The sequence below is a fragment of the Humulus lupulus genome, chromosome 9 (assembly GCF_963169125.1).
Source record: "Humulus lupulus chromosome 9, drHumLupu1.1, whole genome shotgun sequence".
Lineage (NCBI taxonomy): Eukaryota > Viridiplantae > Streptophyta > Magnoliopsida > Rosales > Cannabaceae > Humulus > Humulus lupulus.
The window spans coordinates 66440128-66465516 of NC_084801.1; positions in this window are offsets into that span (position 1 = coordinate 66440128).

Genomic DNA, 25389 nt, shown 5'->3' on the forward strand with positions numbered 1-25389 from the left:
CAACCCTCATGAAGTCCAGGATTACAGACATTGTACTCATCCACTGCTCAGCCTGCAGTGGGTCTGCTCCACCCTCAAAGGTAGGAGGTTGTTGTTTTCTGAATCTTTCATATAGAGGTTCCAACCTGTTCCCAGTCACAGGTTGAACCGGAGCTGGTACCACACTAGGCGGTGGTGGTAACACAGTGGCTGGTGGAGGAGCTGGTTGCCTCAACTGACTAAGCTCTTCCTCTGTTTTCTTCAACCTAGCCTCCATCTCGGCTAAGATCTGCTGCCAATTCTGAGGAGCAGGTGGAGGGTCCTTCCCCTGGTTATCATCCTCGGCCTGAATGTCGCGGAGTCTCGACGATTGGCGAGGCATTACAACTAAATGCCTGCAATCAATGACACCGCTCAATAGGCATGATAACAAGGTCCAATTTCCACCTCTCAATCTCAACAACAACCAAGATCAATCGACCAAAAGGACATACAAATATCACGCAGCATACAATGGGCCTTGCCCTGGCATCATGCATATGTTATTTCAATCATCATGCTCATAACAATTTAGGCAGGCACACAAAGCATTAAACACATATTCATGAATATATCAGTCGACCATACCCAACCACCCTGAGTCGAGCTTTTCAATGGTAGCGTGCGTACATGTTCAGTCAATCTCCAGAACCAATAAACCTTAGCTCGCTCTGATACCAAGTTGTAACGCCCTACTACCTTAGAGTCGTTACTAAGTGAGTTTAAAACAGAATTTGTGCATTTAATTGACTCTAAGTGGTTTCTAAAACCAAAAGTGTGAATAAACCAGAGTTTAAGGCTGTACTCTTAGAAAAATGTTTAGTTTCATTAAAAACGTTAATTATAAAACATCTGGGATCCCAAAATAAGGTTTACAAAATATTTACAACTCAAAAATAGCTTTACACTTGATCAGCTATCAAAAGAATGGTTAAATACAGCCATATACAAAATGCCCCCAACCAAAGCAGTCGGGCAGGCCGAACATGTACGCGCCGCCCCCACACTCTCCATACTCATGGCCAGTTGACTGACTCCTTGCTTTTACCTGCCAGACGGAGCACCCGTGACCCAAATCCCAGCAAGAAAATCCAAATAACACATAACATATGCAAATAATATAGCTGGCATGATTCACTGATAAATAGGAAAAACCATCATATTAAACAAGTACGGCCATGCCGCCCCAGAGGCCTTACCAAAGCCTGTGGTTTCGGTTCTCACCGCGAGGATAACTCATGTATCCCTTGGGTCCCACCCTGACTATAAGCATCCCATGTCCTTGAGTGTTACTTCCGGCCCCACAGCCATACCCGACCTATGCCGCTCTCGGCCCATGTCGTTCATTACATTATAATCACACATATAGCACATTCGAAATAATCATTCACACACATCATGATTCATTTAAGATTAAACATTTGCACATAATACAATCTCGGGTCATTCCCTGCAATCACACAGTGGGGGCCATGCCCTATTCTCGGGTGTCACGGTTTTCTTACCTGTAATCCGTGCTTTCCGATGCACCACGGTCACGAGCACGGTCCTCTAGCACGAGCCTCTCCGAAATCCTAGTCACAACACACATAAAACAATTTTAATACTAACCAAACCCAAAACCACTTCCCGGGACCAATCCCGCACTCTCGGGACTTCCAAAATCCTAAAATAAGTCATTGGAAACATCCCCCGAACCCTTGGAGCAAAAGCTCAAAAATGGAAATTTTGGTGCCCTGAAAATGGCCTAGCGCCGTGGCTCAGCCCTACAGGGCTGCTGCGCTTAATGAGTCAGAGACCACACCCCCCTGGAACCAGCCTTGCGCCGCGGCGCCCTAGAACAGGGCCGCGGCGCGCCCTTACGAACCCGAAATTCTGGGTTTTTCTCCTTCAATTCCTTCATCCAAAATACCTCCAAACCAACCCAAACACATATCTCAACCCCAAAACTCAATTCCAAACCTCATATGAACAATCTAACAACCTATAGACACTAGAAACAAGATCAAAACATCAACACACCCAAGATCCACACCTTTGATCTTAAATTTCAGCAACTAACCCAAAACTCAACAATGCTTAGCTTAGGCATTTAAATTCCTCAAATCAAAACAAAACCCAAACTTAAATATGTATAAAACCCTTACCTCAAATGGAGAATCCACACAAAGCTTCCTTGATTTCCTCCTAGACTCCCACTTCTCCTTCTCTTCTTCTTCTTTTCTTTTTGCTTGCCCTAGCCTTTCTCTCCTCTTCTTTTCCTTCTCTTCTAATTTTATCAAAACACTAAATGATCCAATGCCCAAACCGTATACCCCATATACCCAGCTGAAACTTGCCTATTTGCCTTGCCAAAAGACCAATTTACCCCTTCCTAATAATCCTTCTTAGCTAAACCTTCAAGGGCACTTAAGTCTTTACACTTCTATTTCAATTCTATCACTTTTATCTTAAAACTTGTTACCCACAGCAGTTACAACTCAACTTATAAGATTCCCGAAGTACCCCTAGGCTCCTCCCGAGCCGGGTACAACATCCCGTTGTGACTTTTAGACTAATTGGCTCACTAGGACCGTCTCGATGCGTGCATCCTGATAATGACACCACACTCACATGGCACAATTCACATAGTACAATTATCACAGTTATGCCCTAACATGGCTAGATTACAATCATGCTCATTCTAAGACAATCAGGTCTACAGGCATACTAATTCAAATAGTCATATAACGTGCATTAAATCATAATCATGCATAAAACTCATTAAAGACACACACAGAATTCCATTATGCCCTCCTGGCACACTACTCCAGGCCCTTAAGCCTAACTGAATTTGGGTCGTTACACATATAATCACATGTATGCCCGCAACGGGCCAATATTACAAGATAAACCCTTACTATCAAGAGTGGGCCCACATGCATATTTAATACACATAAACGTTCATTTAAATTCATATTATCATATAAATCATGTATGCCACATAGTCACACATTTATTCAATTAATTCAATATGTATATCCCATTATGCCCTCCAGGTAGTTAGCCTTAACAGTAAATTCGGGTCGTTACAACTATCCCCTAAGCAGGAGTAGGATTCTTAATCATTTCCACAAAATATCTTCCCTAAACTTCATTGTCCATAGAGTTGCATCTACCAACTATCAACTGGATACTCTACCAATCTTGGTCATTACCTCATCTGACTTTACTGTAATCAGTGGCGTCTTATCAAACTGGTATAGACCTTTCAAATTGAAGGTGTCAAGTTCCATGTTAATCTTTTTATATACAATCAAGGGTTTCCAATGTGAATCACCCATTAATTCCAACTAGGGCCTTAGTCTCATGATTATTCTTCCATGGGTGATCCACCACTTTTATTCCTTATACTAGTGCATGCACTACCGTTCCATAGGTGTTGTCACCGCACCTTAACAAGGGCTATCTGGCATTACCATCAACCTAACACCTCACGTAGAACCTTTGTGTTCTTGTCCCTTCATCTATTATGAAGCACGATCAATCATTCCTTTCAACATGTACACAGGCGCACCCTAGTCCTCGTCGTACCACCCTATAGTTTCATGCCTTAAGCAAGGACAATATACATCATGTTTTCCTCCTATATTAGTTCACTGCATACACATTCCAATACCATAGTGTGCTAACCAATCATTATTTTATCTTCTGAAAATCCAGTATGAAACTATCCGTCCAAAAAAACTTAAGGTTCTTGTGTTACCTCAATCTTGGGTATAGTTGTCTTCAAAGATGCTTCAAGTAGTAGCTAACGTATCTTACCGGTCTCTCTGTACTTCTCACTCCACGGGTGTTCTTTAGTAATTTCTTTGTGGCTTCTAACTAAATTCCCTCCATACATGATCCCATCACCTCCTATAACGTGGCCTTGAATATCCTTGAAGAAACAAAACTTACTCTTTCTGGAGCCTTACCTATAACCCTGCTTCATCAATCTTAATATTATCAACGAAGTGGTCATTTGCGTTCTGCTTCTAGCTGGGAGTAGACCAACACATTCCTAATCAATCTGGATATGGCTTGTCCATGTCATTCCTATACTCGCTGCTTTTTGAACTTACTGTTGGGAAAACTTATACAGGATCTTTATTTATTTTCATGTATATCTAATATTAAACATATTAATACGAGATAGCCTAAAACATCTTTCTAAAATTGAATTCAAAGAGAAACAAATAATAGAATACTTACAATATACGCAGCGGAATGAAACAACCCTTCCTTCAGTTTCTCTAACTCTTGCATCCTCTCTGTCGCATAGTATTATCAAGAAATAGAATTGATCTTCTATTTTCTTCACAATCTTCCAATGTATCCTTAGAACCACCTAGACTAGTGTGGGCAATTCTCAACACATGAGATAGATATAGAGAGAAGAAGAGAAAATAACAAAGAGGCTTAGAAAAGGACTTGTGTTTAGAGAGAATCTAAAACTATCAAAAAATCTGACTTGTGACTTATGTTTTGACTTCTCTCTAAGCACTCCTTTTATAGACTCAATTAGGTCATTTAATTTAATTAAAAAAATCAATAAAATAATAGCCATTTTAAAGCCCTAGGTTGAAATTATCATGGGCTTTAGGCCCGTGAAATTTCTCATTTGATTATAAGCCCATTGGACTTAAAATCAAGGCCTGTATTATTTTCTATTGATTTAATTAATTAAATAATTATTTAAATCCTTTATCAAATTAATTATTTATAATTTGAACCTTGATTTAAACTTATTTATTAATTTAGATACCAATTTATCTTAATTAATAAATCTGCCATAATTTCTCTTTTCTTATCAAAATTACACAACTCTGTGAAACTATCCAAAATTGACCTGGTCAACTTTTATAATTCTAATTGATGATTAAATCAATTAATTGAGACTATCTAGATAATTTTATCCAAGGTACAATGGGGACCATGGGCCTATGAAATTAAGCTCCAATAACTTATCATAAATCTAACAAATAAATTTACTAACTTATTAATTCCTCTTAATTCTTCCCAACCCATCATACAACATTCTGGGTCTGGGGTGCCCACTGTACCTTGGAGAAAATTTATGATAACTTATTGGAGCTTGATTCCAAAGGCCCATGTGGTCCCCACTGTACCTTGGATAAAATCATCTAGATAGTCTCAATTAATTGTTTTAATTATCAATTAGAATTATCAAAGCTGACCAGGTCAATTTTGGATAGTCTCAGAGAGTTATGCAATTTAGAGAAGAAAACATATTTTAGGGCAAATTTATTAATTATGAAAAATTGGTGTCTAAATTAATAAATAAGTTTAAATCAAGAATCAAAATATAAATAATTAATTTGATAAAGTATTTAAATTATTATTTAATTAATTAAATCAATAGAAAATAATATAAGTCTTGATTTTAAGTCCAACGGGCTTATAATTAAATAGAAAATTTCACAGGCCTAAAGCCCATGAGAATTTCAACCTAATGGCTGACACTACAAATTATTTTATTGATTTTTTAATTTAAATAAGTGACCTAATTGAGCCTATAAAAGGAATGCTAAGTGAGAGTTGAAAAAGAAGATCTGGAGATGAACAGATGATCAGAAGATCTAATTTTGATACTTTAGGGTTTTAGACTCTCTCTCTACAACAAAAGCCATTTTCTAAGCCTCAATATTCTCTTCTCTTCCTCTTCTCTTTGTATCTATCTCATGTGTTGAGAATTTCCCACTCTAGTCTAGGTGATTCTAAGGATACTTTGGAAGACTATGAAGAAATTTGAAGATCGGTTCAGTTTCTTGGTGATACCCCACAAAAGAAAGGATTCAAGGGTTAGAGAAACTGAATGAATGACTTATTCATTCCGATGTGTATAATGTAAGTTCTCTTATCATTATCTCTGTTTAAATTTGATTATAGAAACATGTTCTAGGTTTTCTTATATTAATTTGTTTAATGTGTGATTTACATGAAAATAAATAAGAGCCTGTATAAGTTTTCCCAACATAAATGACCTATAAATTGGTCATGTGACTATCACATATACTCTTGATAACATGTTATTCAAATTTATATGTATTAATGCTTTTATATTACCATTGTATGGTTTTGAATGATAGATTCATAGAGTTTGGATGGTTCATAATTTGTGTTGTGTAAATATATTGAATATTTTATGTGCATTCTATGTGTTTGATGAAATTTCTCAACTAAACTTTATGTTTTTGCAAACGGAGAAACAAAATTGGAAGCTTCTTTATGATGCTCATGACTTGATGGTAACTATCCATGACAAGAGAGCTAGAGACAATATTCTCATTTTAAGCATTTTGGTTTGCATTTTGAGACTTCTAATTTACATTTTAAATGGATGTGGTTTATATTTTAAATGGTTGTGGTTATATTTTAAAGAGATGTGGTTTACATTTTAAGTCTAGTGGTTTACATTTCAAAGAGGTGTGGTTTCCATTTTAAGTCCTGTGGTTTAAATTTTAAACGATTATGGTTTATATTTCAAAGTGTTGTGGTTTACATTTTAAGGGATTTTAATTTAGATTTTAAGCCTAGTGATTTACATTTTAAAGAGTCGTGGTTTAAATTTTAAGCATAGTGGTTTACATTTTAAAAAGTTGTGGTTTAGAATTTAATCCTAATGTTTTAAATTTTAAACAATTTTGGTTTAAAATTTTAAGGGTTGTGGTTTATATTTTAAAGAGATGTGATTTAGATTTTATGCTTAATGGTTTATATTTTAAAGAGTTGCGGTTTAAATTTTAAGCCTAATAGTTTACATTTTAAAGATTGAGTTTGTAAATAAATTAAGCTTGGAAGAAGAGCACTTAAAAAGAAAATTACAAACAAAAACATGTTGAATAATGCCACAGGAGAAATATACGTACTTAATTATATATGTTTATTCTTCCATGTTTCAATAAGTTTGTAAGGCCTATTTTGATTTTTCCCTAGAGCAAGTGAATAAGTTTATTTTAGGGAAATAACCGCATATACTACTTTTTACATGATTTTTCCATATTTACGGTATTAATTAAGTTATTATACTTTTATATATGCAATAATTCATTTATACGGTAATCCACTTTTTCATATTCCATAATTACGGTTTCTTAGTCATCACCTCCATTTCTCTACTCTCTCTCCCACAATCAAACATTTGTATATTGGTTTACAAATTTTATAGGAACTAGAACATTAAAATATTCTTTTAGAGAATCATTTTTTTTATCTGTTTACTTCATTTATTTATACACTTCTATTAAATAAGAAAAAAGAATAAGATAAATTCAATGTCCTTCTAGTGGTGTTTTCCTTGCTCACCAAAATAAAGTTTATATATATATAAATTATGATTATTTCATATAGATTATGTGATTAATACTACTGCACTAGACTATAATAAGTTAATTTATGATCCAGGTATCAAAGAAAACCAAACAACAACTATATACACTAGGAGGAAATTTATTGGTTTCGCACCTCTAATATAGTGATTTTGGAATTGTTATTCTATACTTCATTTCATATTTTGTGATGACATTTATGAATGTTGAGGGATTTTATTTTTAATTTTTCAAGTTTTTCGTTCACAAGATTATAAGAGAATTTTTTCAGGCTCTCCATGGTAAGTTTCTCATTTCTCACTCACCCTTTTGTTTTGTTTGTCATGTTATGATTGAAATTATTGATTGGAGATGTGTGAAATCCTTGCCTAAGACTTTAGTGAGTTCAGTAACAAAAATTAGTATCAGATTCGTAAAAAGTATTCCCTATGAGTCTATTTTGGATAGTTCGCCTAACATAGCATTGGAGGAGGCTATGCAAACTTTGTTAACACTGTAAAAGCAATGAATATGACAGTGGTATTGTTTTAGTGAATATTAGTTTTTTGTATTAAATAATTAGTTACTTGATAGTTTTTTTATGTTTTCCTTTATTGTTGTAATGAACAATTTGTTTCTTTTTATTAAAAAAAGTTCTTGTTGATATATTTAAATTAATATTCTCAATCTAAGATCTCACATGTAACCCCGTGCAACTCAATGCAACCAATGATAACTTAAAAAAACTCATATGCTGACTTCATTCTCAAGCAACTCACTGCAAGCTCAAATACAAGCCCAATGCAACTCCATGCAACCTAAAGAAACTCTCAACAAACTTATTTGTAAATTTCATCATTGTGCAACTAATGCACAACACACTACAACTTAAAATGCAAATCCAATACAACTTAAAGCAACCTACTACATTCTGAAAAGAAACCCAATGCAACTTTAAAAAAATTAATATCCTAATTTGATCCTTATGCAACTCATGCACCCTCAAATTCAAGCAAACGCAATCGATTGCAACCTCGTGCAACCTTATTTTCCCAATCTGAAAACTCATATGCAACCTCATGTAACTCAATGCAACCAATGACGACTTTAAAAAAATCATATGCTCATTTCGTTCTTATGCAACTGAAGCAACCTCAAATGTAAGCTCAATGCAACTTAAAAAAATGATATGTTAATTTCATTCTTTTGCAACTCATGCAACCTCAAATGAAAGTCAATTCAACAAACTACAACCTCAAATGTAAGTCAATGCAACTTAATACAATCCACTGCAAGCTCAAATGCAAGGCCATGCATTCCTAATGCAACCCCATGTGGATGGCAACCTTCGCACCTTCTACAACCTAAAACAACTTTAAAAACAACTCATTTGCAAAATTTATCCTTATGCAAATAATGCAACCCACTACAACCTCAAATGCAACCTCATGCAACCAATGGCAACTTAAAAATACTCACATGTTTATTTCATTCTTATGCAACTCAAGAAACTCATTGCAACCTGAAATGCAAGCCCAATACAACTTCATGCAACCTAAAACAATAATATAAAACAAAAAATTTATTTGCAAATTTTATCCTTGTGCAACTGATGCAACCCATTTCAATCTCAAATGTAAGCCTACTTTATCTAAAGCAACCCACTACGATCTCAAATGCAATCCAATGCAACTTTAAAAAACTAATATGCTGATTTCATCCTTATGCAACTCTTGAATCCACTGACCTCAAATGCAAGCCATTGCAACCAACTGCAACCTTAAATGCACGTTCTCACTTCTCTCTCTTGTTTTCTCTTTCTCACAAACCTCTTCTCTTCCTATTTCCTTTGTCACACTCTCTATTCTTTTCCCATTTCCTCGCCCATCATCCACGATGTGTATAAACTTAAAGATGGGGTCATTAAGCTTCATCTCTACAGCAAGAAGTTCAGTTGGGTAAATTAAGTTGCATTTATGATACTTTTAAATCAATATTAGCAATCTGAAATGTGATATGCAACCATATGCAACCATGACCGCTTAAAAAAAGTTATAAGCCAATTTTATCATTTTGCAACTCTTGCAACCTACTGCAACATCAAATGCAGCCCAATGCAACCTAAATTTACACAAGTCAATACATGCAATCCAATTAAACTCAGTTCATATGTCAAATACAAGTCTAATGCAACCCATGCACCTCAAATGCAACTAAAACAATTAATAAAAAATTAAAGCTGCTTAAGCAACTTTGTATGCAATTAAAGCAACTTATAAATTATTCTTTCCAAATTAACTTTACAAAGGTTGCACATCAGGTTTCAAAGGATCAACAAAGACTGCAGACGTTACAATGAAGGTTCTAGAGGATACATTGCAACAAATGTTGCACACCAATAGCTACCTCAAATAGAAAATATTTTAAAATAGGTTGTAACAAAGGTTCCATTGGTTGCATATCAATAACTACCTCAAAGGATATAAATGTTTCAATAGAGGTTGCATAGGTTGTAGAGATTTTAAAAGAGGTTGCATAGTTTTGCAAATGTTGCAACACAAGTTGCAGATATTTTTAAATATGTTGCAACCTCAAATAGAAGCACATGCAACCCACTGCAACATTAAATGGATGCAAGTCAAATGCATCATAAATCAACCTTAAAATGCAAGCCCAATGAAAGTGAAAGCATTCTAAAGGAACCCACTGCAACCTCAAATACAAGTTCATGCAACTCATGACAACATAAAAACTCATATTTTAATTTCATTATCAAGCAACTAATGCAACCTACTATAATGCAACTCTCTGCAACCTCAAATGCAAGCCCATGCAACCTAGAACAACACATGGCAACACATGCAAGCCTATGCAATTCCAATGCAATCCCATGCAATTTCAAATGCAACCTAAAAGAATCCAACTCATCTAACCCATTGTAACCTTAAATGCAAGCCCAATGGAACCTAAAATAACCTCACATGCAAGTCCATGCATCCCTATACAACCTCAAAGGTTGTAGATATTGCGACAGAGATTGCAAATGTGGCGAGATAAGTTGCAAATGTTTCAAAAGTATTTGCAACAAAGGTTGAAGAGGTTGAATACGTTGCAACAACCTCAATTCAACCCATTTTTCCCAATCTAAAAAGTCATATGCAACCCCAAACAACTCAATGCAACCTAAAGTACCTAAAACAACTTAAAGAATCCAATGTAACCTAAAGCAACCCACTGCAAATCACACAAGTTAAATTAAACCCAATGCAACATAAAACAACTTTCAAAACTCATTTGCAATTTTCATCATTCACATGCAATCCACTGTAACTGCAAATGTAAACCAATGGAACCCACTACAACCTCAAATGCAAATATATGCAACTGAATGCAACGCATTGCAACTTCAAATACAAGCCCAATACAACATGCAACTTTTGAAAATTCATTTATAAATTTCATCTATGCAACCTAAAGCAAGTCACTACACTCTCAAATGCAAGTCCACGCAACCAAACGCAACTCATGGCAACTTGAAATGTCATATAGTAATTTCATCTTTATGCAACTCATGAAATCTCAAATGCAACCTTAATTCAACCTAAAATGTAAGCCCATGCAACCCCAAACAATAGTCAAACTAATTTATAAATGATAAAAGAATCTCAAAAATCAACTTAATGTTTTATGTGTCAAATGCAAGTCCAATGCAACTTCAAATGCAACTCAATCCATGTCCATCAGTTATATAAAATGCATGCAACCTAATGCAACTTTTGCAACCCAATTTATGTGTCAAATGTAAGTCACATGCAACTCAATGCAATTAAAAAAAAAACAAGTTATACGTGTTATGCAACTAGTGCAACTTAAAAAGCCACATTTGCAAATTAAAGTTGCATATGCTGCAATAGATGTTACAAATATTGCATATAGTGTTGCAGATGTTGCAACAAAGGTTGCAGAGGTTGTATATGTCACAACAAAGGTTGCATACAATAACATCTTTAAAAACTCATATGCAAATTTTAGCATGTTACGCAACTATGACAACCTTATTTTGTAAATTAATCATGTTTATGCAACCTAATACAACTTAAATAAAAAAACTCATATACAAATTTTAAGGAACATAATTTGAAATAATTGCAACGTAAAAAAATATCATTTACAGCTAAAGCAACTTATAATAATATTAGCTAATCTTTATTATTTTATAATTTTATATTTCTAATATTGTTTCTAACTACCCGAAATAATATTCAAGATATACTAATTAAATTACAATGAAATGATGTTCGTATAAATTAAAATTTGGAGGCTAATCTTAAATAAATTGAATGATGCATGTAGTAGTGGCATAGAGTACCAAAAATTGTGGAAATTGTATATATATATGTACACTTGATTATAAATATATAAATATATATTTTTAGCATGATCGTATTTTAAATAAAGAGAGAGCATTTAAAATATATATGTATATTATTTGTAGACTTATAGTTTATGTCGTTAGGCGGTTGTCCTGCAAGTAAAGAATAGAGTGCATAAGTGCAAAACGTAAATTTGGGAAGAAAACATTAAAATATATACTTATGTGATAAATCTTTAATCACCGTAAAAATGAAACAAAAGTTTCTCACAAACATAGTAATGAAAGTGTCCCTTTATTTTATTACATACAAATTCCAATTTTCAAAATAGCACCATATATATGTTGCATTACCTTTTAAGGTGTTTAATTATCTCAAATTTAAGAGTGACCAACCAATGATAGAAGTTGTTTAGTTTGTGCATTTTTTGTTTTGGCAATTTCTTTGTGCGTTTTGAGTAAGGGTACTATAGGAAATCTAATTCTAAAAGTGTAATATTAAACTAAATCTATTTAGTAGCTAATTTTAGTTAAATAGTCTTACAAATGGGTACTTTTCAAGTTATTTCTAATTTTGATGAGTGTTGACGGTGAGAACTCGTCAACGATGTTAGGTCAGAAAACACAAAGTTTAGTAAGATAATAACTAAATGAGAATTTAGAATAAACTTGAGGAAGGATAAATGCAGATCAACAATGGAGTAAAAACTGGTATATTGTTTAATAACCTCTGTATACAATGAATTTTCCAACCCCCTTCAATGATGAAGTGAGGCCCCATTTATAGGTGAGCTCTAATGACTCTTGGTACAATGTGGTCCCAAAGAGACAAGGAGCTGCATATTCAGGTTGTAGGTGGTAGTAGTGTTGGAGGAGTGGTGGTCGGCTCCAGTATATGTCAGGGGTCTGGAAAAGTACTCCTGCCTTGGTACCGTGTCATACCTCCACTACTTGTTGGGTACGGATGTCAGAGTCGCACCTCTGTCCTCCTTAAGGTCGCACATCCCGTACTCGTGGGCATGCCTTGTACCTGATGGTTCTTTTTCCTATTTCAAAGATACACCTTTTCACCAGGCTTTCTTACATTTGGTTAAGTGTTGTAGAACTTATGGGTTGTCATGGAAGATATGGCGAGGCAAGGCGCCTTTCGTGGGTCTTTATCCCGACAAGATGTAGGGTCTCACATGGACCCTTGAGCACAAGGCATGGCATCTCGCGTGACAAGGCTTGCGGCCCTATAATGAGGCATGTCTGCGGGACCTAGCGTGAGGTGCTGGAGCACGACCAAGGTGGTGTCCGCGGGACCTGGTGCGGGGCGCTACTGCACAGCCGAGGTGGTGGGTTCGCGGAACCTGGCATGAGGCGCGGTCGAGGTGGTGGATCCACGGGACCTGGCACAAGGCGCTGCTTTGTGGCCGAGGTGGTGGGTCTGCGGGACCTGGCGCGAGGTGTTGCTGTGCGACCGAGGTGGTGGGTCCGCAGGATCCAGCATGAGGCGCTGCTGCGCAGCCGAGGTGGGGTCAGTGGGACCTAGCGCGAGGCACTAGGGTTCGTGGCACCTGAGCGTGAGGGGTTCTAGTCTTCAATGAGGTGGAGGCCTCGTGAGCCGTGGGAGCATGACTCCTAAGAGCTTGGCACTCGGGTCTCCAACCACGCAAGGGTCTCGCGAGGCACATGGACGCTCGACACATGGGCGCGAGGCGGGGGCCTCGCAAGGCCCAAGGGCGCGAGACACACAAGGGTGTCATGAGCCTTCGAATCTCTAGCAAGGCAGAGACCTGCGAGGCACTTGGGAGTGTTGGCTAGAACATGGTCTCATGAGACCTATAGGCCCGAGCCCGATAGCATGACTAAGTGACCACTAGCCACATATTTCAACCAGGGATCAGAGATTTTTTCCTTGGTGGATTTTTGGCTTCCACACTTGCCCCCCAGTCTATGAGGAGGTCTTTAGACGTCCTTGTAGACTTATTATAATGTTATACTTATTTTTCATGAGTGCAATACTTGCATTATTCTTGGAGGCATATAAAGCAGCGAAGGATGTCATTCAGCACTATTAGGTGATGAGGACCTTGCTATGCGAGATAGTCTCACATAGCGAGACCTTCTCACATGGTGAGGCTTGACTCCTTTTCTTCGTGCTTCATCCGTTGACATCCTGGGGCCTTCATCAACCTTCCTTCCAAGGATAAGGCTTATATGAGGCTTAGGGGCACGTTAAACATTTAGACGAGAGTGTTTGGAAGCACTAGGCTATAGTTGGTCTCGCTATGCGAGGGACCTCTCGTTGTGCGAGGCCTCTTAACCTTCTTTTGTGTTTCCGTGACTTCATTCTTCATTTATGTCTGAAGGTGGCGTTTATATAGATGTCCAATGAAGGAATGGAGCTTGATTGAGCTATAAAGTCGAGGGTAGTCTTGCCGAGGGAGGGTGTCCTTGCTATACGAGATCCTCTTGCAAGGTGTGAGGTGTCTCGTCGCCTTTTTTTCCTTAGTCTAGGACTCTGACAAGCCATTCTCTCTCTCATTTTTTTGTGTGAGGGACTTTCGCAAGTCCTCGTGGTCAATAGCTTTATTTTGAAAGGGTTCCCTTTGGGACCCCTCTATTGCATGTGATTCGTGTCTGTTGGTGCACCTTGATTGCTCGTAAGGATATGTTGACTCTTTGGGTTCTCGCTATCCTATTTTATATTTTCGCGCATGCATTTTATTTTGTGCTAGAAGCGTCCTTCTCGTCATTATGCATAGTACTATTTTTGCAAGCGTCTTCTTCGAGACCCTTTTTTGCAAGCGTCTTCTGTGAGACCCTTTTTTGCAAGCGTCTTCTGTGAGACCCTTTTTCGCAAGTGTCTTCTTTGGGACCCTTTTCACAAGCGTCTTCTTTGAGACCCTTTTCGCAAGCATCTTCTTTGAGATCCTTTTCATAAGCGTCTTCTTTGAGACCCTTTTTTGGATTTTGAAGTGATATTTCCTCGAGTCGGGACCCTTGTAGGGAGATGGTCCTTGTGAAATCTTGTGAACACCTGTTTTCAAGGCCCCTTTTCCATTGGTAAGGAAACTCAGTCGATCTAGACTTGGGGATCTCTTTGGGTTCCCCTTTCGTCTTCTGCGACGTGGTCCCTTTACAGGATGGGTTTGTCCGTGACAAGGTCACTTTTGAGGGACCTTTTGACTTTTTTAGATTCTATAAGGGTAGCTAGTCCTTATAGATTAAAATGTTGTCTCATAAGGTTCACCGCTCTCACATATATGTATTATAAATACTTTTATATATATGTATGTCGCAAGGCTAGATGCATGTTTCGCACTTGGCCAAGCACCTATTGGGACTCGTGAGGCTAGATGCTTGCTTTGCACATGGCTAAGTGCCTGCAGAGGACTGAAAATCCTTGTGTCACCAGTTCAAATCTGGTTCCTGGCACATGAGCGCTTTGTATGATTATCTATTCTAGAAATTAATTAATATAGGTCCACATACAGATTCTATACATAGTATAAATCATGATACATATTTATCCATCTTAAGTATCTGGAGATGTACCCTTTTTTTTTTTAGAATAGTAAAAGATGAGTAAAGAGTATATGTATAATATATAAAATGTATATAAAGTATAATATGTAAACAAAAAGAAAATGTTAATACTTCATAGATCAAAAAAAGGGAATTTTTTTGGTTGAAAGACCTAAAAGTCTAGTCAAGGGGAGTTGAAGGGTGCGAATATCCAAGATTCATCTCAGAAATAGTATAAATAGAATTTAATCCCCTTTCATTTATTTCTATTTTTTTTACTATTCTAATTCTTCATTTCGTCTTGTGGAGGTTCACGAGGTTGAACACCTAATTTATGCAAGGCGAGATGCCTGTTCAGGCTTGCGAGGCTAGGTACCAATTTTTCACATGGCTAGGTGCATGTTGAGGTCGGGTCCAATACCTTGTAAGTGGTCTGTCGAATATTTCTTGCCATTATCTATATGGTGAGAAGTGCGAGATATACACCGACCATAAGAGTTTGAAGCACTTCTTTACTCAAAAGGATCTAAATATGTGCCAGAGACGGTGGATGGAGTGGGTCAAGGATTACGATTGTGATATCCTATACCATCCTGGGAAGGCTAATGTAGTTGCAGATGCATTGAGCCGGAAGGGTCCAGGACAGTTGTCAATTCGAGACAGATATCTGATAAGCTAGCAGAGGAGATGACTAGAGCGGGTATAGAGCTGGTGGTTGGTCGGTTAGCCAATATCACTCTTCAGTCTACGCTTCTGGAGAGAATCAAGGAGGCACAGGGGAATGATTCCCAGTTGAGGGGTTGCAGGGAGAACGCCTTAGTCGGAGCGGCTAAGGACTTTTCTATCTCGGAGATGGGGTTACTGAAGTATAAGGGTCGGATCTGTGTTCCGATGGATTCAGATATCCGGCGAGAGATTCTAGATGAACTGCATACCACTCCCTATTCCTTACATCCGGGTACGATGAAGATGTACCAAGATCTGAGAGCTTTGTATTGGTGGTCTGGCATGAAGAGGGACGTGGTGGATTATGTGGCCAAGTGCTTAACTTGTCAGCAGGTCAAGGCTGAACATCAGAGGCTAGCAGGGTTGCTGCAGCCTCTAGGGATTCTGGAGTGGAAGTGGGAAGATGTCACCATGGACTTCGTGGTTGGGTTGCCGAAGACCATGGGATAGCATGATTCCATGTGGGTGATTGTGGATAGGTACACCAAGTCCGCCCACTTTTTACCAGTCAGGATGACTTATACTGTGAAGTAGTATGCTGAGCTATATGTGGAGGAGATTGTTCAATTTCATGGGGCTCCAAGGTCGATAGTATCCGACAGGGACCCCACCTTCACTTCCAAGTTCTGGGAAAGCCTGCAGAAGGCTATGGGCACGCAGTTACGGTTTAGCACCGCTTATCATCCTCAGACAGATGGTCAGACTGAGAAGATGATTTAGATATTGGAGGACATGCTACGAGCCTGTGTGCTATATTTTGGGGGATCTTGGAGTAAGTATCTTCCTTTGATTGAGTTCTCGTACAACAATAGTTATCAGGCGACTATCGGAGTGGCTCTGTATGAGATGCTTTATGGGCGAAAGTATAGATCACCTATCCATTGGGATGAGACTGGTGAGAGGAGGTATTTAGGCCCTAAAATGGTTCAGAGGACCAATGAGGCAGTTGAGAAGATTAGAGCTCGAATGCTCACCTCCCAGAGTCGCCAGAAGTGTTATTCAGATCTGAAACGCAGGAGCGTGGAGTTTCAGGTTGGTGACCATGTGTTCCTTAGGGTTTCACCTTTGAGGGGAGTGAAACGGTTTGGTGTTCAGGGCAAGCTGAACCCTAGATTTGTGGGCCCCTTTGAGATTCTGGAACGGGTTGGAGAGGTAGCTTACAGATTGGTGATGCCTCCAGTCTTATCAGGGGTTCATGATGTGTTTCACGTATCCATGCTTCGGAAGTATGTGTCTGATTCGACGCATGTTCTGAGTTATGAGAATTTGGAGTTGGATCAAGATTTGTCTTATGAGGAGAAACCAGTTCAGATTCTCGATCGGAAGGACAAAGTCTTGCGGAGCAAGACCATCGCCTTGGTGAAAGTGCTGTGGAGGAACAGAAACGTCGAGGAGGCGACATGGGAACTAGAAACAGAGATGCAGGAATGGTATCCCGAGTTATTCAGGTAATTTCGAGGACGAAATTTTTGTAAGGAGGGGATAGTTGTAACGACCCAAATCTGTTAATAAGGCTTAGGGCCTTGATTAGCGTGCCTGGAGGGCAATAAGTGAATTACTGTTTAATATGTGAATTTGTGGGAACATGGTATTAGTGATGTATGTTTAGGTGAATTAAATATGCATGTGGGCCCCGTCTGGTTATTAGGGGCATGATTCTAATTTTAGCCCGCTGAGGGCAGAAATGTGATAATTGTGATATACCTGCGATATATCTGTGTTGCACGATCCGAGACAATTCTAGGGAGAGGTTAGCTAGAAAGTCACAACGAGGTCAAAAATCCGACTCGGGGCGAGTCGAGGGGTATTTCAGGTGTCAGTCATTTTATGGGGTTATTCGGTTATGGAAATAAATATTTGGAGATATATTTGAGGTTAGAGTGCTTAGGAGGGAATATTGGAGAAATTTACCATTTGCCCTCAGGGACGTTTTTGGCACCCTGAACCTTGGGGTAACCTTAGAAGCTTAAGTTGAATAAAACAAAAATAAGGAAACATTGAGAATTGAGGAACCGACCCACCCATTTTATCTCCCTCTCTCATCTTTTCCTTGGAAGCTTGGAGGCCTTGTGATATCTTGGAGGAAACTAGTCAAAAACTAAGGAATTGGAGCTAGGATTTTGGGGAGCTTGAGGCTTGGAATTTGGAGCTTAGGAGATCAACTCAGAGACTCAACTAAGCAAGGGTAAGCTTCTAAATTATTTGAATTATGCTTGAAATTTCTGCTGGTGTACTAAGAGTTTGCATGTTGGAGAGATGAAGATTCAACCTTGAGTTTGATGAGGCTTTGAACTAGAATTTGTAACGCCCTACTACCTTAGAGCCGTTACTAAGTGAGTTTAAAATGTGCAATTAACTCGCTAAACGAGGTTTTAATAATAAAAGTGTAATTAAATAGAAATCTGGGCTGTAATCTTTGAAAATCCCTTAATTCACTAAAAGTTCTAAGAGTTTAACATTTGGGATCCCAAAACTAGGTTTGTAAAATATTTACAATTCAAAATAGATTTACAGATGCCCAATTATCAAAAACATATTTTAGTACAGCCATTTCTCAAAATGCCCCCAACCAAAGCAGTCGGGCAGGCCAAACATGTACGCGCCTCCCCCACGCTCTTCGTACTCATGGTTGGTTGACTTTTTCTTTGCCCTTACCTGCAACATAGATCACCCGTGAGCTGAAGCCCAGCAAGAAAACTCATACAACACATAACATATGCATATCACACAATCACTATAGCATATAACTCACAGTTAATCAGAAAATCCATAAGATTTAAACACATATACGGCCATGCCGTCCCAAAAGCGTTACCAAAGCCTGGGATCTCGGTCTACACCGTAAGGATATCCCATGTATCTATTAAGGTCTCACCCTAACCACAAGCACCCCATGTGCTAAGTGATATTCCCAGCCCCACTGCCGTTCTCAGCCTTCGCCGTTCTCGGCCCTTCGCCGTTCCCGGTCCCTTCGCTGTTCCCGGCCCCTTTGCCGTTCATTCTGCTAATACCACATTTAGCATTCTCAAATAACAATCAAACATATAATCATTCATTTAAAGCTACATCCTAGCAATGATATAATCTAGGGCCGCGCCCTGCAACAATACTATGGGCCCAAGCCCTGCTCTACGGGTGCTACAACTTTCTTACTTGTATCCCGAGCTTTCCGATGCACCAAAGTCACAAGCACGGTCCTCTATCCCGAGCCTCTCCGAAATCCTAGTCACAACACATATAAAACACCTTTAATACTAACCAATCCAAAAACCACTTCCTAGGACCAATCCCGTACTCTCGGGACCTCTAATTCCCTAAAACAATGTATTGGAACCATCCCTCGAGCCCCCAGGCAAAAGCCCTAAAAATGCAAAATTACACTGTCAAAATTTGCCTAGGGCCGCGGCACTCCCATCAAGGGCCTAGGCGCCCAGAAACTTTTCCTGATCCTGATGCAAGCCTGCGCCGCGGCGCCCCTACGCGAACCCAGATTTCAGGGTTTTCCCCTGCATTTTTCCCGAGCCAAAACAACTCCAATTCAACCCAAACAAGTACCTAAGCCCCAAAATCAATTTAAAACCCCAAATGAACCCTTTAACAACCTATAAACATCAAAAACAAACTCAATTGCACAATCACACTAAAAAAAATCCATTCTTGAGTTTCAAATTCCTGAAACTTAAACCATGGCTTCCAAGACTTAAACCAGAGCTTGAAAACTATAAATCATGCCTCTAAAATCTTAAACCACATCAGATACGAAAATTAAACATGCTAAGGATTCTTACCTGAATCAAATCTCAGCTTGAACTCCTCTCAATTCCAGCCTCCAACCTCTTTCCTCTTGATTATCCTAATTGAATTTCCAAGTAAAACCAGCCATATTTCCTTTAAATTCCCACACTCAATCTCTGAAAATTCAGACTTAAATTTAACAAAAATAGAGCACAACTCTTACCTTTGAACAATCCTAGCTTAAATCTTGTTTTGGTTGCCTCAAACTCCTTTGAATTTCCTCCTAGGTTTCAAGTTCCAGCCCTCCTTCTTGCTTCCCTTTCTTTCTAGCCTTTTCTTCCAATTTTCAGCATAAACCAATATGTGACCAAGTGTTATACGTGAACCATCCTTCCCTAACATATCTATCCTTAGCCAATTGACCATTCTACCCTTCCCTAGAAATTCTCTCCTAACTAAACCTCAAGGGCACTCTTGTCCTTTCACCTATATTACAACTCTACCATTTTTCCATCTAAACTTGTTACTCTTAGCAGTTACTAATGGCTACCCAGGTTACTCAATCACTACTAACCATTAACCACAAATTCTCAAATTTACAAAATTCCCAAAGTACCCTAGGCTCCTCCCGAGCCGGGCATAAAATCCCGTTGTGACTTTTGAGTTAACTAGCTCTCTAGGACCGTCTCGTCACGTGCATCACATTAATATCACCACACTCACGTGGTACAAATCACATAACACAATTATCACATTTATGCCCTCAGCGGGCTAAAATTACCAATTTACCCGTAACTACAAACGGGGCCCACATGCATATTTATACCACCTAACACATGCATTCTAATCACATATTCATTCAAATTCATATATTATCGTATTAATTCACTTATTGCCCTCCATGCATGCTAATCAAGGTCCTAAACCTTATTAGCAACTTGGGGTGTTACAGAATTCTGGATAGGCTTTGCTGCTGAATCTGTAATATAACTTCTGAGGTGAATGTTTGGAATGTTAGGTTGATTTTTATGGATAATTGGCTTGGTTTTAGGAGAGGAAATGGAGGAATTTTCTGGGTTCGAAGGGTCGGGCCGCCGCCCTGTTCTTGCAGAGCCGCGGCCCCCTTGAACTTGAGACATCTGGAATTGAAGGCACACTGCGGCGCCCTTCAGGAAGGGCTGCGGTGCATGTGGGCTATTTTGAGGCAGGGCCTCGGGTTGAGCTGGGAGTCGCGGCATGAGTCCCTAGCGCTGCGGCGCTTAGTTCATTTTTTGGGTTTTTTTAAGAGGTTTTACGCTCAGGAATTCAATAGTTAAGGCTCGGAATGGATTCTATCACCCGGATTGATAGAATTCAACGTTCCGGAGATTAGAATTGTGACCCAAAGCTATTTAATGGATTAGAACTTGATGGGTGGAAATTGTTAATGCGTTATGACTAGGGTTTCGGCGAGGCTCAGACTATGGAACTGTGCTCGGGACATCGGTGCTTGGAAAGCTCGGGACACAGGTAAGAAAACTACTGTTCCCATAGAGCTTGTGTTGCAGGGCTCGGCCCTATATGACTGTGTTGCAGGGCGTGGCCCTTTGATTGAATTTATATGCGTTTAAATATTTGTTTAGTTATACTATGTGTGTATATAAATGATGGAACAGCGATGGCCGGGAACGGGGAAGACCGGGAATGGCAAAGGTTGTGAACGGAAAGAGGCTGGGAGCAGCATTTAGCACGCGGAGTACGAGTTTCCAGGGCATGACCCCAAGGGATACCTGGGATATCCTTACGGTATAGACCGCGAACCCAGGGCCTGGTAAAGCGCCTGGGACGGCATGGCCATACATGTATAGCCTAATGATGGCATGTTTATATGTTAAGTGTTTGACATGCATATATATTACTTGCTTGTGAGGGTTTTCTTGCTGGGCTTCGGGTCACAGGTGCTCTATGGTGCAGGTAAAGGTAAGGGGAAAGTCGATCAACCTTGAGTATGGTGAGCGTGATGAGTGGCGCGTACATGTCTTGTCTGCTTGGCTGCCATGGCCAGGGGTGTTTTTGGGAGACGATTGTACTAAACTTGAATTTTGTCATATAGTCGACTCTGGTTACATTTTGAGTTGTAAATATTTCTTTGGGATCCCAAATGTTAAACGCTTTATAATTTTCAATGAAAGATTTATTTTCTAATTTATGACTCTGATTATGATTGAATTACACTTTTGGTTACTTTTGTCCTAAAACCTCGATTAGCGAGTCAATTGCACATTTTAAACTCACTTAGTAACGACCCTAAGGCAGTAGGGCATTACAGTTTGTATCCTCTCTCTTGAGTATGTTACCCCATAACCTGCTTCCTGGACGAACTTCGGCTGTAATAGCCATCTTGAGCTCCTCTCAAGTTGTACTTCCCAACTTTATTGCTTCCATATTGAACCTATGGATATAGCTCCTTAGACTTTCATTCTCGCCTTGTTTTATGTTAGCGAGGCTGGTAATTGGCATAACATAATAACAGACTGCACGGTGTTGCTGAAGAAATTCGCCAGAGAATTGCTGCCACGACTTGATGGTTCCTGGCCTTAACCTCTTGAACCACTTGTACTCAACTCCTTTAAGTGTAATGACAAAGAAATGGCACTTTTCTCTGTTGTTGACCCCCCTTAACCTCATCTTGTTATTGAAGGAGTCTAAGTGATACTTTGGATCCGTAGTGCCCTCGTACGGAGCCATGCGAGGCTCTTAGAAGCTGGTGGGGAGTTGTTCAGCTTGGATCTCCCTTGTGAAGGGCGAATCATGATCAAATTCTTCATCATCTTTATGCCCCCCAGGTGCAGTGATAATCTTGTCTTGAGGGCTTTGCATATCGGTGTCTAGTTCCTTCTTCTTTTTACTTAAAGAATCTTGCGGGTTCTCAGACTGAACCCTTACTTTGGTTGTGTCCCTCGGGGGAGCCGCGTGGGGTGTGGTTTTTACCCCAGACTCTCTCTGGTTAAATTTCCCCCTCAAGTCAGGTGAGGCTTTTGTGGGGGTAATCTTGGGTCTGCACCTCCTGTAGGTGGGATTCGCGCCAGGTTTCGCCACTAGTGTATAATACTCCTCGTGTTCTGGGTGAGGGGTATAACAAGTGGAGAGCTGCGTTTTGTCACCGTCCACAGGTGTGGTGGTTTCTCCTCATGCATGCTTTTCTCTCTTATGCATGGGAAGGGGTATGCTCAACCTTCCTTGCAGCAGGTCATTCAACACCTCCTGCATGTTCTTTATTGCGGCTTCCAACCTTATATTTTTATGTGCAATTCATGTATCTCATCCTCGTAAAAGCGAGTTCTGGAGCTGGGACTCACAGAGTGCACCCGCAAACTGTTGTCAGGCCTGTGCAAAGAGGAGCATGGGTCCTGCTAGCCAAAGCGTGGTGCAATCAGTGGTTGAGGAGGAGGGCGCGTACTTAGGCCACACACATGGGTCGTAGATGGTTCACGATGACTTCCCTTAGGTTGGAATGCCAGGAGTGTTGCCTCCTTCTCCTCTCCAGGGGTTGAATGTTCTGCCAGCATGTCTCCATTCTCAGGTGGTGGAGGATCTCTTCTAGAGGCTTTCGGTTGGCTTCCATCAAGGTGGATCTCAGCATCCTGAGATCCTTGTAGGCGTTTTGAACGCCTTGGCATTTTTTCTTGTCAAAATTGATGAAAGAACAACAGTTTGATAGTGGTCCTTCCCACAGACGGCGCCAAACTATTGACGGTGAGAACTCGTCAACGATGTTAGGTCGAAAAACACAAAGTTTAGTAAGATAATAACTAAATGAGAATTTAGAATAGACTTCAGGAAGGATAAATGCAGATCAACAATGGAGTAAAAACCGGTATATTGCTTAATAACCTCTGTATACAATGAATTTTCCAACCCCCTTCAATGATGAAGTGAGGCCCTATTTATAGGTGAGCTCTAATGGATCTTAGTACATTGTGCTCCCGAAGAGACAAGGAGCTACATATTCAGGCTGTAGGTCGTAGTGGTGTTGGAGGAGTGTTGGTCGGCTCAAGTATATGTCAGGATTCTGCAAAAGTACTCTTGCCTTGGTACCGTGTCATACCTCCACTACTTGTTGGGTACGGATGTCAGAGTCGTGCATCTGTCCTCCTCAAGGTCGCACATCCCGTACTCATGGGCATGCCTTGTACCTGATGGTTCTTTTTCCTATTTCAAAGATACACCTTTTCACCAGGCTTTCTTACATTTGGTTAAGTGTTGTAGAACTTATGGGTTGTCATGGAAGATATGGCGAGGCAAGGCGCCTTTCGCGGGTTTTTATCCCGACAAGATGTGGGGTCTCGCATGGACCCTTGAGCACAAGGCATGGCATCTCACGTGACAAGGCTTGCGGGCCTATGGCGAGGCATGTCCGCAGGACCTGGCGTGGGGCGCTGCTGCACGGCTGAGGTGGTGGGTTCGTGGGACCTAGCGCGAGGCGCTACTATGCAACCGAGGTGGTGGTTCCGCAGGACCTGGCGCGAGGCGTTACTGCGCGGCCGAGGTGGTGTCCGTAGGACCTAGTGCGAGGCAGTGTCCGCAAGACCTGGCGCGAGGCGGTGTCTGTAGGACATGGCGCAAGGCACTGCTACGAGGCCAAGGTGGTGGGTCCGCGGGACCTAGTGCGAGGTGCTGCTGCGCGGCCAAGGTGGTGGGTCCGCAGGACTTGGTGCGAGGCGCTGCTGTGCAGCCGAGGTGGAGTCCGCGGGACCTGGCGTGAGGCGCTAGGGTTCGTGGCACCTGGGCGCTAGGGGTTCTAGTCTTCATCGAGGTGGAGGCCTCGTGAGTCGCATGGGAGCATGACTCCTAAAAGCTTGGAACTCTGGTCTCCAACCACGCAAGGGTCTCGCGAGACACATGGACGCCCGACACATGGGCGCGAGGCGGGGGCCTCGCAAGGCCCAAGGGCGCGAGACACACAAGGGTTTCGTGAGCCTTCGAATCTTCAGCAAGGCAGAGACTTGCGGGGCACTTGGGAGTGTTGGCTAGAACGTGGTCTCGTGAGACCTATAGGCCCGAGCCCGATAGCATGACTAAGTGACCACTAGTCACGTATTTCAACTAGGGATCAGAGATTTTTTCCTTGGTGGATTTTTGGCATCCACAATGAGTACGACTGATTTTAATGAGTTAGTCCAATAAGACGTTGACAATTGGCAATCTATCTGGCAGTTAACGGTGAATACCTACGACTGTTAAGAAAATGTGACGAAAGATATTTTCACCGTAAAAAAAAACTAAGGTATTTAAGTGCTATAAAGTGAAAAACTTAAGTATTTTTGCCACCAATTATTAACAAAATAGACTAGAATGCTCAAAAATAATTGTGGAGAGACCTTGAGCAGAAAAAAAGAGATGAAACTTGATGAAAAAGAAGAATGAAAATAGCTGTTGACGCGGTTATTCGCCAACAGGTAATTAAGAGAAGAGAAAGGGATTAGTACTGAAAGTAGAACCGTCACAGATATGAAATCTTATAGGATGAACTAGGTGACTCGAGACACTTTTTTTAAGTGGTTCGAAGGTTAAAATCCTTCTATTCCACTAGTCAATATTATTGATATCTTCTGGGTATTTGGTTTACACAGTATATAGTTCTTCAAAGACTATTTTTCCCAACCCCTATCAACTCCCAAGGTCTCCATATTTATA